We start from the raw sequence: 15,440 nt of genomic DNA, 5'->3' as shown, positions 1-15,440 counted from the left end.
GAGGTGAAGAAAAAAAGAAAACATTTAAATAGCATAATTTTGCTACTAGTCTATTTGTACCCCTGGACTTATATTTCTACGATTGTTAAGTACTTCCATACACTGCGCGAAATTCAAATAGGTGCAGTGCATGATTTTTTTTTTAATGTCCTGTCTATATAAAAATTTTCACAAAAATGTTGTTCGATTTAAATTTTTATATAAATTTTTGAGAAAGGAATCCACTCTACTTCTGTATTAACTCAATAGGTGGGAGTTAGTCTTATGAAGGAGATGATACATTAAAAGTTTACTGTTCTGATTCCCATTTATGGGAGCCTGGTCTATCATCGGACCCCGGAGAGGGGGAACCTCCTGAGAATGAAAGAGAAAGTTCAGGGTCCTGCGGCAGTGTTGATCTCGGAAGTGAGGAGTAATACGCCGAGTGAGGCGCTAAATATTGGGTTGCTCAAAAAGTAATTGCGGATTTTTTAAAAGAAAGTAAATGCATTTTTAATAAAACTTAGAATGAACTTTAATCAAATATACTTTTTTTACAATTTTTTTCTAAAGCAAGCTAAAAGTAACAGCTGATAACTGACAGAAGAAAGAATGCAATTACAGAGTCACAAGCCGTTGAAAAAATTTGTCAACGCCGACTATATGAAAAATCCGCAATTACTTTTTGGGCAACCCAATATATAGCTGCCTCATAAGTGGTTCTTCGATTTGACAATTGTAGCTCTTCTTAAGCCCCTTAAAGTTACAATTGTTGTCGAATTTGGCTAAAATGGTACATGTTTTGCTCCTCTATTGTTCCTCAAAATTGTTATTTAACCAAATATAGCTCTCGATGGTTCACCATCATCCTATGTTCAAAAGGTTCCATAAAAATCCCTCATTTACCTTAAACAATTTTCTCTCACTGTTTGACTGACATCATTTGTATTTTTATTCGCTTGAAGAAATGTTAAAAAAAAAATTATAAATGTCTCACTTTAAACGACATCATTTTGCAAGGAAAACAAAAAAAAAAATACACATTTTTCGCTGCTCGCCGCATGTTTTGGCGTTTCCTTCAAAATAAGCGACAATATGGAAATTTTTTTGAAAAGACCGAAAAAAAAACTTGGAAATAATTGTGGAAACCTTTTAGGAGGGTAATTTTCGCAAAAAAGGGTGGCATTTGTCGACATTTACGTTATGTGGTGTTTTTCTGTGTTTTGTTTTTTTTCTTCCAGCACCCAATTTTTTTCTATTTAGGTTTGAGACATATGGAGCACCATGCGAACTGGTGGCGCTATTTCTAACATACACAAAGGATAGGACAAAGAAGACATTTGAAATGAAACGAAAATGAAATGCCAGGACACCGCACTAGCAAAAAACGGTACGGAAAATTATGCATTAAATTAATGTTGTTGTAAAACAATTGACAGCTGGTGTCAAGAAAGGACTTTTTAACATTTATCATGAAAATGGAGTGGGGGGCTTGAAACGAATGGCTTACTATGATGATGTTTTTCTCGGTGATATTCTCTCGGAGTGAAACAAAAGGGGAATACAATGCCATGTCATGTCTTTGCATATGTGCACGGATTGCAATTTATTTTTGAAAAAATTTCAAATGTGAGAAAATGCTAGGAAAAATTTAAATTGAAAAAGGGTTTAGGTTTAAGTGTTGTGATGTCCTTAGAAGACATAAAGCGTTTCTAAGAAAAAGGCCAAAGGCATTAGCAAAAAAAATTGGTTTTCAGTTTGTACTTGAGGGAGACTTCCACAGTCATTGAACTGTAATTGATAAACTTACTTCAACGAATTCTTTGTTTGGGATGAACGAGTTTCGTTTGGGATGAAGGGGTTTTTCCTTGAAGATAAAGTATAGACGTTTCTAGAGAAATCTCGTGATCATTGCCCCAACCCTGACATAAAAATTTTAATATTAACACGAAAGGGGAATATTTTCTATCCGACTTTCTTTTATTGGAACAATCTTGGTTATAAATTGTTGTATGATAATTTCACATTACATTCTTTTTTTGGGATATAGATGAAAAGAAGGGCAAAACTACTTCTCGACACTTGTTTTAACTGTTACACTTTTATAGTAAAAATAATAAAATGCATAATCTAAAGAGTCTCCTTCAGAACTTCAAATAGTTGAAATTATCCTTTCTTGTTAATAAATGACACTACACAGCAATACAATACACATTTGACAATGCTGGGGCAAAATCCAATATAGTATTTGGCATCAATTTTGTATTTATTCAATAGTCAATCGGTTTTTGTCTTCAATTCCCTACTTGTAAATGAAGTCTAACTCGTAAACATGGCACAATGGATGAAACCATCTCAGCAACAATTATTCTACCATCATTCATATTCATGCCACAATACAATTCATAACCATCATTTTCAAGACGACGACCGACAAACCAGGCAAGAAGGAATGAAAGCAAATCAGTGTAGTTGAAGTTTAATCAAAATTATTGGGAATTACTTGTGGTGAAGATATAACCGATGATGAGTTCCCTACGTTAGAGTGGGCATAAGTTTGTTTGGCAATGACATGTATCAATTCAGTCAGTTATTCATTTGTAAAGATTAGTAAAAACCAGTAAGGAAGGATAAAAGTCGGGCGGAGCTGACTATATAATGCCCTGCACCACCGAGTCTACGTACTACTTTTAATACATAGAACCTACGTCGAAATCTAGTCAAACTGTAATTTTGGATACCTATTGAAATATCGAATTGAACTTTGTATGATATTCTTACGATAGGATCTAAATTGTGGCTACTACAGCCCTAAAGCCCGTATCGGATGAAAGATATATATATATAAGGGATCTATTGGGTTGCCCAAAAAGTAATTGCGGATTTTTCATATAGTCGGCGTTGACAAATTTTTTCACAGCTTGTGACTCTGTAATTGCATTCTTTCTTCTGTCAGTGATCAGCTGTTACTTTTAGCTTGCTTTCGAAAAAGTGTAAAAAAGTATATTTGATTAAAGTTCATACTAAGTTTAATTAAAAATGCATTTACTTTCTTTTAACAAATCCGCAATTACTTTTTGGGCAACCCAATATATCTAAATCCTAACCTATTTTGATGAAATTTTGCACACATGTTGGGACGTCAAATAAAACCCCTTATGCTAAAGTTTGTAAAGGTCGGATCAAAATTGTGGTTACTACAGCCTTTAAAGGATACATCGGATGAAAGATATATATGGAAGCTAAATCTAAATTTTAACCGATATCGTTCGTCCTACGTTCAAACATGGCAATTGGGAAACAAATGCGACCTTTACCTTGATCACAAGAATGCATGCGCAAACAGACGGGCATAGCTAAATGGAATCAGGAAATGATTTTAAGACGATCAGTATATTTTATGATGAGTCTAGTTCTTCTTCCTCTTAGCGTTGCACAGTGGGCTAAACGAAAAAAAAATTGAAAATAAGTATACAACTTTATATCTGTTGATCTTAGGCTTTCAAAATGTTCTAGACCTTTGTAGGGCAGGATATAAGCTTTCAGGCCCACTGTGCGTTGCAAGCACATATACAAAGTTATAGTACCCTATACCACAGTGGTGGTGTGGAGTATAAATGTACCATTTGAGAACAGATAGAGATAACTCTTTGAACTTTGAAATGGTTGGAGCTGAGGTGGTACGGGTGCCTCTTGGCAGGGCCCTCGACATATCGAAAAATTGTAAAGGCAGCCAAATCGTTATTTGACTTTCCGACTTCCAAAATTCTGTTTTGCTGAACAGTGCTTAAAAATACATAAAAAAACCCACTTGACTTATAATAAAATATCTCCACTGATTTCGGGGATATTCGACTTTTACGAGGGTTGCTTTTTATATTTCGGGATTGGACAACCAACAACAATTGTGCCTTGTGTCGCAAAGTTTGACATTTTTTAGGTTATACGTACTCAGAACATTTTGACTTACGAGCGCTATTTGTGTCGTTTACAGTAACATAAAAAAAAATTTAATAAAAACGTGAACATTTTCGTGCGATTACTTTTTAACAACTTTCGACGCGGATTAACTCAACAACAGAGCATCGATGAACTTAATTCAATTTTTAGCGATGAAGCTCCCTCAAGGACCAATGATTATCGATGGTATGGTTAACTCAACCAAGACGACTTTCGTAAAGGTCCTCCAAAATCAATTGTTGTATCAAAAACCATTGATCCAACTGATATTTCAATATTGTCATGTGACCTACCGTGAGATGGAAACAACCTTAGGCCTAAGTGGGACCAGCATACATTCAATATTCGTGAACATTCGGCCGTGAAAAAAATTTGTTCGCGTTTGATGCCACACAATTTGCCAATCGCTCAAATAAAGTCTTATGTCTCAAATACGATCGCGGTGCTTCGAAACACGTCTGTGACATCGTGACAGGTGATGAATAGTGGTTTAACGCGTTGAACCCGAAAGTATACAACAATCGATGTATGGGTGTTTCAAGATGAGCCAAATCGCGCACGACGCACTTCCAAGCAAATGATCGCCTGTTTTTTTGGGAAAAACTGGACATGTCGCAATCGTACCACTAGAACAACGCAGAACAGTCAATTCTGAGTGATACACAATCATTTGTTAGCCAGTTGTCTTCCAATGAAAACCAACCGCCGAAGACCATTCACCCTTTACCACCGCAATACGAGCTCTCACACATCGGCTCAAACAACTGCATGTTTGAGCACTCCAAACATCGATTTGATAAGCCATCCGCCGTACAGTCCTGAAGTGACACCGAATGGCTTCTTTTTATTCCCGACCGTAACAAAGAAAATGAGGGGGCCAACGTTTTACGATACCTGAAGAAGCGGATGATGCGTTCAGAATGCATGTTTTAGAGATACCTCAATGAGAGTGGCAAAAGTGTTTCGACAATTGGTTCAAACGCATGTAGAAGTTTATAGATCTTAATGAAGATTATTTTGAAAAAAAAAATAAAGCGATTTTCTCTAATCCCGAAATATAAAAGGCAACCCTGTATACCCATCACCCTTGGATGGTTGTATATATTCTTGATGGTCTCGGCATTCTGAGTCGATCTAGCCATGTCCATCGAATTCACGATGATAGATTTGGATATAGCTCCCATATAAACCGATCTACCGATATAAGACTTTTAGTCCCTAGAAGCCGCAATTGTTATCCGATTTGGCTAAAATTTTTCATGTAGTGTTCTGTTACGACTTCAAATAGCTGTGCCAAGTACCGTCGAAATCGGCCTATAACCTGATATAGCTCCCATATAACCCGATATTCCGATTTGAAATCTTGAGCCCCTGGAAGCCGCAAATTTTGTCCGATTTGGCACATAATGTTCTGTTATGACTTCCAATATCTGTGCCAAGTACGGTTCAAATCAGACATTAACCTGATAAAGCTCCCATATGAACCGATCTCCCGATTTAACTTCTTGAGCCCCTGGAAGCATCCATTTTCATCCGAAATTTTGCACATATGGTTCTGTTATGGCACTTAACAACTGTGCCAAATACGATCCAAATCGGTCTATAACCTGATTTGATTCTTGAGCCCAACAAGCAGCGATTTTTATCCGATTTGGCTTAAAATTTATGTTTTGCATCTAAACAGCTGTGCCAAGTACAGTCCAAATCGATAACCAGAAAAACCTTCCATATTTTAGCAGAATCCATGGGAGCGGGTTTCCAAGATTCGGCACTGCCGAACTTAGCATGCTTTTACTTGTGCCAATGTAGGGTTCCTCTCCCATCATTGATGCCCAAGAATGGGAAAAACGACAATACCATGTACTGTGTACTATATGATGAATCTTCTGGCATTGCTTTCTAACTTCAAGTACTAACCATTGAAGCAATCACTTTGTAATTTATTCCCACGCAATTGTTTGTGATTTTGTTCATCATGAAAACCAGCCACAACAGTAGCAGCAGAAACAGCATCATATTGGCAAGTGCCAAACAAATGAATCACAGGCAGCTTCATCAACAGAGTCTTGATGTTGTTAATGGAAAGCAGGGGGAAATGTTAAGTACTTTATTTCCAAAGGAACTTTCATTACAAACATCAATATTTGGTTGAAGCATATTTACACTCAGAAAAAAAACCAAATTTGATACTAATAGCAAACAAAGTCTGCTGCAACTTTATTGTTAATTTCCATTTGTAAAGTTTCTGTATTCCGAATATACACTCAAAATATTATTTTTATCTGAACATGTAAAAACGTCCTTAATACCAATCATTAGCTCAATTGGACTAAAATAAGGGTTTCCCGGGAGCTCAAGAAGTCACATCGAACATCGATTTAAATGGGTCTATATATTCATTTGTTTACCTTTCCACGACCCACAGTGGGATAGAACCGAAAAACCTAGTAAAAAATATGACATTTAAGAACGGGTTGTGTGGAAAACTTCAGGGCCCTAGATGGCCCCTTAAGTTGGTCACCTTGGTATTTCGAAAAATTGTTCGGAATGCCAAATCTTCTTTTACAATTCGGCAGACTTTTCTTTATATATACAATTCAATTTGTGTTTGTTTGTATGTCGGTTTGTTTGTTCCTAAAAAAAAATTACGGATTGTGTAGGTTGGTCTGGAAGGAAACGTAGGCTATATAATTTTTTGATATCGGGAGGGGGGGGGGCGGACCCTCCCCCTTACCACAAAAGTAAAAGTGGACCCATCGGGACAATTAGGGTTTCCAATGAAAGTTATTCAAGAGTAGGGTACGAATTTCATAATAAAAGTAGGGTCCAAGTACCGGGGGGGCCGCCCCAGCCCCAAAACCCCTTAAAATAGGTTTATTTGACGATCATGACAATATGAGACTCAAATGACAATATGGGTATTTGGGAGTAGATTACAAATATGGTCACAAAGTAGGAATAGGCGGACCCTCCACCGTTACACCAAAAACAAAACCCAAAATCAAAAGTGGACCGATAAGCACAATATAGGTATCAAATGAAATGAAATGATAACGATAAGGACAATATGGGTATCAAATGAAATGAAATGATAACGAATCTGGCATACAAATTCATGTCGAAGTATAGGGCGGTCACCCCACCCCCACAAAAACTCCCAAAATTGGAATATTAGCCAATCACGGATCTATGGGCTTTGGTTTGTTTGTTCCGTATAGACTGAAAAACGGCAGAACCGATTTTCTCGAAATTTTCGCACATTGTGTAGGTTGGTCTGGAAAGAAATCTATGTATCGAAAGGGGGACGGACCCTCCCCCTTATGCCAAAAACACAAACCGAAATCAAAGGTGGACCGATCGGGACAATATGAGTATCAAATGAAAGGTATTGGAGAGTAGAATACGAATATGGTATTGAAATTTGAGTCTAATTACCCATCGGGCCACCCCAATCCCAAAATTGCCCCAAACAGACATATTGGACGTTCATTTCAATATGGGGCTCGCGGTTATATGGGCTTCGGTTTGTTTGTTCCGTATAGACTGAAAACGGCAGAATCGATTTTCTCGAAATTTTCGCACATTGTGTAGGTTGGTCTGGAAGGAAATATATGTATCGAAAGGGGGACGGTCCCTCCCCCTAATGTCAAAAACACAACCCAAAATCAAAGGTGGACCGATCGGGACAATATGGGTATCAAATGAAAGGTATTGGAGAGTAGAATACGAATATGGTATTAAAATTTGAGTCTAAGTACCCATCGGGCCGCCCCAATCCCAAAACTGCACCATACAGACATATTGGATGTTCATTTCAATATGGGGCTCAAATGAATGGTATTCGGGAGTAGATTTCGAGTCTGGTGTACAAAATCAGATCGAAGGGGATCAGGCCAACTCTCAAAAATGTCATTAGACCCATTATGCGTTATACTTGGCTGAACCGATTTTCTTAAAATTTTCATAGATTGTGTACATTTGTCTGGAATGAAATATAGGCTACATAATTTTTAGATATCGGGTGGGGGCGGACCCTCCCCTTTACCCCAAAAACGCCACCCATATCCGAAAGAGGTCCGATGGACACAATAAGGGTATCACATGAAAGGTAGTGGAGACCACAACACGAATATGGATTTGGGTTCAAGTCTATGTGGCGCTTTTCCTCATAAAGATACGCCAATTGGATTATTTGACCCCTTATGACAATATGGGACTCAACTGATAGGTATTTGAGGGTAGAAAACGAATTTGATAGCCAATTTTGGGGCCAAGTGCTTTGGGGTACGCCCTAAAGCATCCCCTAAACTGAACTTTATTTCCGTTGGCAATAAAGAATTTGATATTTATTTTCAGTGCAAAGTGCCGGTGGCCACCCCAGCCCCAAAACTCCCTCCCAACGGTTCATTATATACCGGTAATGGCAATATGGGGCGCATATTAAAGGGATTTGGAAATACAGCACGAATTTGATATCCATATTTGAGTGGAAATGTCTAAGGTGCCATCCCTCAGAACATTACCACCAGGAGCCGAGAAGTGGCAAACTCTATGTTCCTTACCTTTTCTTATACCCGATTCCGAACGGCGTCCCGCAGTGCGACACCTCTTTTGGGGAAAAATTTTTAAATGACCATGCATGGCATTGTACCTCGCAAATGTCACCAACATTAAGAGGGGATAAACATCGTTTTGTCCGATGTTCTCGACAGAATTCGAACGCGTTCAGCGTCATAGGCTGCAATGGCACGAATTCGATATCCACATTCAGGGTGAAGGGTCTCCACCCTAAAAAGATTTAGAGTGTTAAAGAAGGCGCAGCGGAGGGGGCCCGTTTCGGCTAGTAGTATATAATGGGTTGCCCAAAAAGTAATTGCGGATTTTTTAAAAGAAAGTAAATGCATTTTTAATAAAACTTGGAATGAACTTTAATCAAATACACTTTTTTTATGCTTTTTTTCTAAAGCAAGCTAAAAGTAACAGCTGATAACTGACAGAAGAAAGAATGCAATTACAGAGTCACACGCTGTGAAAAAATTTGTCAACGCCGACTTTATGAAAAATCCGCAATTACTTTTTGGGCAACCCAATAAAATACACACCGGCTGAATTTGCTTTATCTGATAACGAATCATTTTTCTAAGTGTATTTTATTTATATCCACCATCACATTCGCCATCTGTCTGATTGTCAATTTCTACGTTTGTCATTTTTTAAGCGTTTGCCAAAACGTTTTCTTAGCATTCCACTCAAGATCTATATAAACCGTCCGTCCATCCATCCATCCGTCCGTCCGCCCGTCTGTGATTGATTAAGGTGGCAGGGGACATGAAGATTGAAAATGTTGACTTCAGCATAGTTGTTGTTGTCATTTTATATTTGAAATACTCGTCTTAAGGGAGTCTTTTTAGCCGTTTTTTGCTTTTCTTCTGTTTTTGAAACTGCCATTGTCTTGGAAAAGAAATGCCTTGTAATGGGCAATTTCCTCTGCCTCATACATTCGTTTCTATTTAGCTGCTAAACATGGAAAACCCTTCTATTTGGCCCTTTTCTGCGTAGTCATCACCCCCTCCATGCATACGGAATGCATTGATGTTTAAGTTGGATAGAATCTATTCTCTTCATACTTGAGCTGTCTTCATGAATGGATTTTCTCATCCGTTTCTCCTCTTGCTTCTCGTCCATTTGCAGTTTCCCATTAAGGGATGGCATGGCAGGGAATGGGACTTTTTGTTTTCTTTGGCTCCATTCATATTATTGTTGTTTATTAATTTTCATAATGAAAAAGTTTTTCTTTTATTTCATAGTTTTCTTGGCCATTGTTTGGGCATTCGCATCCTTTGGCCACACAAAAGATAAGCAATCAACAAATATTGAGCGAAATGTATTGGCAAGAAATTAAAATTGAAACGAAAACAAGAAAACAATTTGTATGGCAATTGAAGGGTTTCCGCAACACGCAATACATTCAAAAGACTCGTAAATTTTCCTTGCCTTTCTTGGCTCTAATTGATGAAGCAAACGATCGAACGAAGCAAAAACTAAGGAATATGGCATTAATTGGACTTTCGATATGGAAAGTGAATGCAAAGTTGGAGCCTTGAATAGTTGAGTCCTGTACATATATTTGTCTTAAGGTTTTATAGTGGAAACAATTAAGCAAATTTTTGAGAGATTTTCTTTTAATAAAAGTGTAAAAATGTAATAAAAAAATAAAAAATTAGGAAATGGATTTATACTGGCACGGAAACAATATCAATGTACAGACCGAATAAAACATGATTTAATAAAGTCAGTTGGAAGTCATGAGAGAAATCATTGTACAAAATTTAATCCAATCGAATGAAACCTGCGCCCTCTATAGGCGCAATGTATTCTATAGAATGAACTTTGCTGATAGTATCGATAGCAAAAATTAATATCGATATTAAGAAGAGAAACAAAATACCGATCGTCCCATCGATATTTTGCCAGCCTTCTCTAAATGGAAATAAAACTGCCATCTTGGAGCAGATAGAGATATCTTCATGAAATTTTACTTGGCTATAGCTGAGGTGTTCTCCATTTTATATTATTATTCAGGGTCCTAAAGGTCCCAGGACCCTACCTCGGCCCTACACAATTTTGTTCGGGCTGTCAAAAGCGCATTTATGGTCCAATGGGCCCCTGGGATCTCTAGAGCCCTAAAGATCTATTCCTTCCGTTCTGCGACGGTGGCGAAGAGGATATCGCAGAACCAATTCCTGATGATAGTAAAGTATGTTGACCCGACAGAAGAATAACAAGGCAGCAGGAGCCGATGAGTTGCCCGCTGAACTATTTAAGGCGTATGTGTTCAGCTTGTCTTCGCGATCTGGCTAAAAGAACCCCTAACCAATCATCGGAACCTTAGCGTTCTATGTGCCGTACACAAGAAAGGCGACAAGACAGAATATGCCAAATACAGAGGAAAAGTGTCCTTTCCATCGCATACAAGATACTCTCCAGTGTACTGTGTGAAAGATTTTAGTCTAAAGACAAAGTGATAATTTGGCCTATCAATGCGGTTTTGGACCTGGTAAAGTTGGTCACCTCGGCCCTACACAATTTTGTTCTGGCTGTCAAAAGCGCATTTATGGTCCAATGGGCCCCTGGGATCTCTAGAGCCCTAAAGATCTATTTCTTCCGTTTTGCGACGGCGGCGAAGAGGATACCGCAGAACCAATTCCCGATGATAGTAAAGTATGTTGACCCGACAGAAGAATAACAAGGCAGCAGGAGCCGATGAGTTGCCCGCTGAATTATTAAAGACGTATGTGTCAACTTGTCTTCTCCATGTGGCTAGAAGAACCCATACTTAATGATCGGAACCTTAGCGTTCTATATGCCGTACACAAGAAAGGCGACGAAACAGAATGTGCCAGATACAGAGAAAAAGTGTCCTTTCCATCGCATACAAGATACTCTCTAGCGTACTGTGTGAAAGATTTAAGTCCAAAGTCAAAGTAATAATTGGGCCTATCAATGCGGTTTTGGACCTGGTAAAGTTGGTCACCTCGGCCCTACACAATTTTTTTCGGGCTGTCAAAAGCGCATTTATGGTCCAATGGGCCCCTGGGATCTCTAGAGCCCTAAAGATCTATTCCTTCCGTTCTGCGACGGCGGCGAAGAGGATACCGCAAAACCAATTCCTGGTGATAGTAATATATGTTGACCCGACAGAAGAATAACAAGGCAGCAGGAGCCGATGAGTTGCCCGCTGAACTATTTAAGGCGTATGTATCAGCTTGTCTTCGCGATCTGGCTAAAAGAACCCCTAACCAATGATCGGAACCTAAGCGTTCTGTGAAAGGCGACAAGACAGAATGTGCCAAATACATAGCAATAAGTGTCCTTCCCATCGCATACAAGATCCTCTCTAGCGTACTGCGTGAAAGATTTAAGTCCAAAGACAAAGTGATAATTGGGCCTATCAATGCGGTTTTGGACCTGGTAAATCCACCATAGACCAAATATTTACACTGCGCCAAATCCTGGAAAAGGCCAAAGCAGGACAAACCAACATCTACTTCTCTTCATCTTTTTGCTGACCACAAAACCACCATCGACAGTCTTATACTTTCAAATGTATTTCAAGCAATCTTTGAGTTTGGTATCCCGATCTTGGATCTCGATTTCTTGAGCATCTAGATGACGCAATTCTAATCCGATTTGACTGAAATTTTGTATAAAGTGTTTTATTATGACTTCCAACAACTGTGCTAAGTATGGTCCAAGTCGGTACATAACTTGCTATAGCTGCCATATAAACCTATCTCGGATCTTGATTTCTTTAGCCGCTAGAGTGCGCAATTATTATCCGGTTTGACTGAAATTAGCCATGAAATGTTCTAATTTGGTTTCGAACAACTATGCCAAGTAAGGTTCAAATCGGTTCATAAACTGATATAGCTCCCATATAAAATGATCTTTCGATTATACTTCTTGAGCCTTTAGAGGGCGCAATTCTTATCCGATTTCGCTGAAATATTGTACAGTATCTTTTCCTATGACCTTCATGCGTGGCAAATATGGTCTGAATCGGTCTATATTCTGATACCACTTAATAGAAACCCATCTCCCGATATTACTTCTTGATTTCTTATAGGGCGCTATTCTTATCAGACATTTTGCGCAATGACTTCCACTATGGTCTCCAACATCCAAACCAAACATGGTCCATAACCTGTTTAGGCTCCAATAGCATGGCAATTTTTATACCTACCACCATAGGATGGGGGTATACTAATCTAGCCAACCCGTTTGTAACAACTCGAAATATTGATCTGCGACCCCATAGAGTATATATGTTCTGGATCGTCTCGACATTCTGAGTCAATTTAGCCGCTTCCGTCCGTCTGTCGAATGTACGATAGCGGGCAAACGCGTACAGCTAGCCGCTTGAAATTTTCCACAGATACTTCTTATTGATGTAAGTCGTTGGACATGGCAAATGGGTCATATCGATTCAAATTTGGATATAGCCCCCATATGAACCGATTACCGGTTTTGACTTCTTGAGCCACTAAAGCGTCAACTTTCATCCCATTTGCCTGAAATTTGGAACAAAGATTTGGGTTAAGACTTTCAACCTCCATGCCATGTATGATGCGAATAGGGCTATAAAAAGATATAGTCCCCATATAAATCGATCCTCGGATTTGACTTCTAGAGTCCTTAGAAGCCTTGCTTTCCGTTCGAACAAAGGCTAAGGTCGTGACTTCCAACATCCATGCCAAGTTTTATCCGAATCGGTCATCAAACAGATGTAGTCCCCATATAAATCGATCCTCGGATTTGACTTCTAGAGCCCTTAGAAGCCTCAATTTCCGTTCGATTTGACTGAAATTTGGAACAAAGATTTGAGTTATTTGACTTCCAACATCCATGCCAAGTATGATCCGAATCGTTTTATAAACAGATATAGCCCCCAGATTAACCGATCCCCGGAATTGACTTCTTGAGCAACAAGAAGCCTCACTTTCCGTTCGATTCGACTGAAATTTGGAACGAGGACTTAGGTCGTGACTTTTAAACTCTATACCAAGTATGATCCAAATCGGTCTATTAACAGATATAGGCCCCATATACAACCTTCCCCTGATTTGATTCTTGAGCCACTAAAAGCCTCAGTTTTCATCTCATTTAGAACAAAGGCTTGAGTTACGACTTTCGACATCCATGCCAAGTATGATTCGTCTCCGTCGATAAACAGATATAGCCCCCATATAAACCGATCGAAGGATTTGACTTCTTGAGCCCTTAGAAGTTTCAATGTTCGTTAGACTTGGCTGAAATTTGGAACAAAGACTGGAGTTATGACTTCCAACATCCACACCAAGTATGATTTGAATCAAAATATAAACAGATATAGCCCCCATATAAGCCGATCACCGGATTTGACTTATTGAGCCCTTAGAAGCCTCACTTTCCGTTCGATTTGACTGACATTTGGAACAAAGCTTAGATCATAACTTCCAACATCCATGTCAAGTATGATCTGCATCGATCTTTAAACAGATATAGCCCCCATATAAACCGATCCCCAGATTTCACTTCTTGAGCCCCTGGAAGCCTCAATTTTTTATCAGATTTGGCTAAAATTTGGAAAGGGCATTTTGACTTCCAACATCCGTGCCAAGTTTGATCCGAATCGATCCATACACAGATATAGGCCCCATATAAACCGATTCCCGGATTTGACTTCTTAAGACCCTAGAAGCCTCAATTTTCATCCGATGTTTCTAAAATTTGGAACAAGAACTTCAGTTGACTTCCAACATCCAGGCTAAGTATGATCCGAATCAGTCTTCAAACAGATATAGCCGTCCACAGATTTGACTTCTTCAGTCATTAGAAGCCTAAATTTTCATATGATTTGGCTGAAATTTTGCCCAAAAACTTGAGTTTTGACTTCAAACATCCATGTCTAGAATGATCGGAAACAGTCTATATACGGATATAGCCCCCATATAAACCGATCCCCGGATTCAGCCCTTAGACGCCTAAATTTTCACCTGATTTGGCTGAAATTTTCCCCAAAAACCAATCTTTTGACTTATAACATCGATTTCAAGTTTTATTCGAATAGGTCAATATTTTGATATAGGCCCCCCTAAGTACCCATATCGCCATATGACTTCTTGAGACCAAAATTAATCAACTACAAATGAGATTGTTTAAATAAGGGTACATGTTTCGCGAAATCTATGGTGGTGGGTAACCAAGATTATCCATTGTCCCTTGTTTGCCTATAAAGAGATACTGGGCAAAGAACTGGACAAATGCGATCCAAAATGGAGGGTATATAAGATTTGGCCCGGCCGAATTTACCAAGCTTTAATTTGTTTTCTTATAAAAATTTTTCTATGCGTCTTTTGTTTGCGGTTATTAAAATTTCATTATGCTGTCCACTCCATACTTTTGACCAATTCACTTGTTATGCTAGCAGCTATAACAAATCACACAATGTAAAGACCCCTTCAGCTTTCATCACTTGCATGCTTCCCAATTACCCCCAATGTCATGCTAACAAGCACAATGTTTATATAGACAGCAGGATTCACTAATAGAAGGTTAGGTCACATGCAAAAACACAAAGTGGATAGGCCCCATAAACATCATTAAGGATGTCAAATCTGACAATTGAAAATGTCATCATATAGGAGAAAACGTAAACAAAGAATGAATGTAAAAAGAGAACAAGTTGACATCCTCAATGCCAAGTACTGCCAAATATTAAAAAAAAAGTATATCGGCTGATCGCTTGGCTTAACCTTATTCAGTGAATCCTGTATAGACAGATTAGATTCATATCAAAGTTTCCTCCCTTCTCCCCTTTCAATGACCAAACGATAATAACAACAACAACAACTTAACAGCCAATCGTTGTTGTTTTTTTTTTTAAGAAGAGAGGAAAAAAAGAACAACGGCAAGAAAACAATAAAAAAAAATTCAATAGCTGGCACGTACAAGTGAATGAG

At 38.6% G+C, this 15,440-nt stretch overlaps 1 long non-coding RNA gene across 1 annotated transcript; it reads left to right on the top strand.

The window, feature by feature from the left end:
* Positions 1 to 922: 922 nt before the first annotated feature.
* On the top strand, positions 923 to 10,254 carry LOC106086973 (uncharacterized). The gene is made up of 3 exons (XR_001221211.2): positions 923 to 1,139; positions 1,221 to 1,369; positions 9,747 to 10,254. It is a non-coding gene; the product is annotated as an uncharacterized LOC106086973 (long non-coding RNA).
* The last annotated feature ends 5,186 nt before the right edge of the window (positions 10,255 to 15,440 follow it).

The sequence above is a fragment of the Stomoxys calcitrans genome, chromosome 5 (genome assembly GCF_963082655.1).
Source record: "Stomoxys calcitrans chromosome 5, idStoCalc2.1, whole genome shotgun sequence".
Lineage (NCBI taxonomy): Eukaryota > Metazoa > Arthropoda > Insecta > Diptera > Muscidae > Stomoxys > Stomoxys calcitrans.
The sequence above is the reverse complement of the archived record's forward strand: the minus strand, read 5'-3'. Positions and strand labels throughout refer to the sequence as shown.